The 4,759-nt window shown below is 38.1% G+C and overlaps 1 pseudogene; it reads left to right on the top strand.

Moving 5' to 3' along the window:
• Positions 1–845: 845 nt before the first annotated feature.
• On the top strand, positions 846–4,245 carry LOC110906691 (annotated as a pseudogene).
• The last annotated feature ends 514 nt before the right edge of the window (positions 4,246–4,759 follow it).

Below are 4,759 nucleotides of genomic sequence, written 5' to 3'. Positions count from 1 at the left end.
GAAAAGGTGCAAGCAGTAAGTCAATAAGCAGTGCAAAAGGGAAAGTTGAGCCAATAGAACTATATTTTTACAAAAGATCTTTTGGCATGGGTCATGTAAAAATCTTTGAATCCAGATTTTGTTTCCATATTTTCCGATATGCGGATATCCGAAAAGAATAAAAACTAAAATTTCGGATATTTTGGATATCTGAAATATCTGAAAAAATTTAAAATCACTATCCGAATCCGAATCCGAATCCAAAAAAATTCGGAAATCTGAATTTTTGGAAATTTCGGATTCGAATATCGGATATTTCGGATTCAGATATCAGATTTTCGGATACGGATAGTTTTGAACACCTCTAACTTTCATACCATTTCTCTCCTCAATCCCGCAACACCGGTTACACCTTCTGCATCAATGGCAAATTACCACCGCCACACATTCACCCTAATTTTAACCATAACACTCATCTACACCTTCCTAATTTCAGTAGTTTTCAGCACAACAGATCCCAACGTATTAAACCAGTTATAAAAAGGGTTGGATTTGAGCAACAATAAATTTTCCCCTCCCCAGCTTAAGTACAATCCCTCCATGTAACTTGTTTTACATGGGAACCCACTGTTTCAATCGAGTTTATCAAAAATTCCACCTAAACCCAGTTCACCCACGGGTTCCCAACCCGACAGTAGCAGCCAACTTTCACCTGGGATTTCTCCTAGTACTGGTGAATCGGGCATTGGTGGTGTTCCCGCTATACAGCTGACGAAGAAACCAATTGTTGTTCAGTTCCTCACTCCTTTTGCAGTTTTTGCTGGTTTAGTGCTTTTAACCGTCCCTTTAGTGCCAATGACACACACATGCAGGCTAGTGTTGGCAGTGGTTCAAGAAAGTCCCCTATAATCAAGTCTGGAAACATGATCATTTCGGTTCAAGTTTTAAAAAATGCGACCAAAAACTTCGCAAAAGAAAGTGAGCTCGGGCATGGCGGGTTCGGGGTCGTTTACAAGGGCTAATTAGACGATGGCACAAAAATAGAAGTCAAAAGAATGGAATCTGGTGTGATTAGCAAAAAAGCATTAGATGAATCTGAATTAGAAATTTTAATTTTAAAAAAGGTTAGACACAGACATTTGGTGTCACTTTTAGGGTATTCAACTGAAGGGCTCAAAAGAATTCTTGTTTATGATTATATGCCTCAAGGTACATTAAGTAGGCATCTTTTTCATTGGAAAAACTTCAAATTGGAACCACTTTCTGGGAAAAGGAGGTTAGATATTGCATTGGATGTGGCTAGAGGTATGGAATATCTTCATACTTTAGCTCATCAGAGCTTTAAACACCAGGATCTTAAATCGTCCAATATTTTACTCGGCGATGATTTTCGAGCAAAAGTTTTGGACTTTGGACTGGTGAAACTCGTCCCGGATGGTGGGAACTCAATTATGGCTCGGGTAGTTGGGATGTTTGGGTACGTTGCCCCTGAATATGCTGGTAACTATCTCTTTTCTTGATACATATTGTGGACGTGACAAAAGGGCAGGTTGGAAACAATTAACATTTGGCATGGGTCAAGTAAAAATCTTTGAATCGATATTTTGTTTCTTTATTTTCGAATATTCAGATATCCGAAAAAAAATTAATATTAAAATTTCGGATAATTTGGATATCCGAAATATCTGAAAAAATTTATAATCACTCTCCGAATCCGAAATATCTGAAATTTTGGATATTTTGGATTCAGATATCAGATTTTCGGATACGGATAGTTTTGAACACCTCTAACTTTCCTACCACTTCTCTCCTCATTCCCACAGCACCAGTTACACCTTCTGCATCAATGGCAGATTACCACTGCCACACATTCACCCTAATTTTAACCATAACACTCATCTACACCTTCCTAATTTCACTCGTTTTCAGCACAACAGATCCTAACATATTAAACCAGTTACGAAAAGGGTTGGATTTGAGCAACAATAAGTTTTCCCCTCCTCAGCTTAAGTTCAATCCATCCATGAAAGTTGTTTTAAGTGTGAACCAACTGTTTCAATCGAGTTCATCGAAAATTCCTCCAAAACCTAGTTCACCCATGGGTTCACAGCCCAACAGCAGCAGCCAATTTTCACCTGGGATTACTCATAGTATTGACGATTCGGGCATTGGTGGTGTTCCCGCTATACAGCTGTAGAAGAAACCAAATGTAGTTCTGTTCCTCACTCCTGTTGTGGTTTTTGCTGGTTTTGCGCTTTTAACCGTCCCTATAGGTCTATTCTTATGCAAATTGAAGAAAGCTTACTCAAGTGAACCACGGAGCTCACTTGTTATTCACCCCTGGACCCGTCTGACTCGGATAACACAATCAGGATTTCAATTGCCAATGACACACAAATGCATGCAACTGTTGGCAGTGGGCAGGTTGGAAACAATTAACTTTTGGCATGGGTAAAGTAAAAAACTTTGAATCGAGATTTTGTTTCCATATTGTCGGATATCTTATATATCCGAAAAAATTTAAAATCACTATCCGAATTCGAATCTGAAAAATTTGGATATCCGAATTTTCGGATATTTCAATTCGGATATCGGATATTTCGGATCGGATTTTAGGATACACATAGTTTTGAACTCCTCTAACTTTCATACCACTTCTCTCCTCATTCCCGTAGCACCGGTTACACCTTCTACATCAATGGCAGATCACCACCGCCACACATTCACCTTAATTTTAACCATAACACTCATCTACACCTTCCTCATTTCCCTCGTTTTCAGCACATCAGATCCCAACGTATTAAACCAGTTACGAAAAGGGTTGGATTTGAGCAACAATAATTTTTCCCCTCCTCAGCTTAAGTACAATCCCTCCATGAAACTTGTTTTAAGTGGGAACCAACTATTTCAATCGAGTTCAACGAAAATTCCTCCTAAACCTAGTTCACCCACGAGTTCCCAGCCTGATAGCAGCAGCCAACTTTCACCTGGGATTACTCCTAGTACTGGTGATTCGGGCATTGGTGGTGTTCCCGCGATATAGCTGAAGAAGAAACCAAATGTAGTTCCGTCCCTCACTCCTGTTGCGGTTTTTGCTGGTTTAGCACTTTTAACCGTCCCTTTAGGTCTCTACTTATGCAAGTTGAAGAATGCTAACTCAAGTGAACCACCGAGCTCACTTGTTATTCGCCCCTGGACCCGTCTGACTCGGATAACATAGTCAGGATTTCAATCGCCAATGACACACAGATGCATGCTAGTGTTGGCAGTGGTTTGGTTCGAGTGAGTCCACTGAAATCAAGTCTGGAAACGTGATCGTTTCGGTTCAAGTTTTAAAAAATGCGACCAAAAACTTCGCAAAAGAGAGCGAGCCCAGGCATGGCGGGTTCGAGGTTGTTTACAAGGGCCCGTTAGATGATGGCACAAAAATAGTAGTCAAAAGAATGGAATCAGGTGTGATTAGCATCAATGCATTAGATGAATTTGAATCAGAAATTTCAGTTTTAACAAAGGTTAGACACAGAAATTTGGTGTCACTTTTAGGGTATTCAACTGAAGGGCTCAAAATAATTCTTTTTTATGAATATATGCCTCAAAGTGCATTAAGTAGGCATCTATTTCATTAGAAAAACTTCAAATTGGAATACTTTCTTGGGAAAGGTGGTTAAATATTGCATTGGATGTGGCTAGAGGTATGTAACATCTTCATACTTTGGCTCATCAGAGCTTTATACACCGGGATCTTAAATCGTCCAATATTTTACTTGGCGATGATTTTTTCGTTGTGTATATATATATATATATATATATATATATATATATATATATATATATATATATATATATATATATATATATATATATATATTATGGACGTGACAAAAGGGCAGGTTGGAAACGACTAACTTTTGGCATGGGTCTAGTAAAAAACTTTGAATCGAGATTTTGTTTCTATCTGTTAAATACATAAAAACCTTAACATATTCAAATTAATGAAAACTACAGGTTCATGAATTCAGGATTTTGTTTCCATATGTTATTAGTAATTCGAGATTTTGTTTCCATCTCTAGCGAGTGATTCTAGATTTTATTTTCATCTGTGTTATCAGTGACCCAGGTAAATTGACAACCAAGGTCGACGTCTTCAGTCGCGGTGTCGTTCTTATGGAGCTACTAACCGGCTTAATGGTGTTAGACAAGGACAGACCAAAAGAAAAACGATACCTGGTAGAATGGTTTTGGCTGGCTGGGTCACTAGTGTTGTAGTGTTGTCTTCTATGTTCTCAGACGTGGGTGGCCTTTTGCCATTGGGTTTATTAGATGATCTGGTTTTGTTGGTTGTTCAAAAAAATTAATAATAATCAACCCAAGCTATGTAATTTCTTTATCTTTGTTTTTTAGTCGACCCAAGCTATGTAATTTCTTTCTGTTGAACAGATTATAACTTTTCCACAACTCATAATTATATTTTCCTGTTCTAAATCTGTTTTCTAATATAAGACATTTCATATAGTGGGATAATGGCTTTTTGTATGGAATGGCAGTATTTACTTGAATTTTGGATGTTCGATGTTGTCATCGACTTCACATTTGAATTTGATGGTAGTCACCTATTGTGGATACAATTTCTTTCAGCACACGGAACGTAGTACCAGTTGTGGTTTGTGTGCATTGCCTTTACTCAATTACTCTGGCTAGACACTTTTGCTAAACAGCTGAAGCGTTTTGTGAAGTGCTTTCATGAGTGTTTTTAGCAAGCAACTCTGCAAGTGTTACTAAA

The sequence above is a fragment of the Helianthus annuus genome, chromosome 14 (assembly GCF_002127325.2).
Source record: "Helianthus annuus cultivar XRQ/B chromosome 14, HanXRQr2.0-SUNRISE, whole genome shotgun sequence".
Classification (NCBI taxonomy): Eukaryota; Viridiplantae; Streptophyta; class Magnoliopsida; order Asterales; family Asteraceae; genus Helianthus; species Helianthus annuus.
Note: the sequence above shows the minus strand (reverse complement) of the source record. Positions and strands in the feature narration are given on the sequence as shown.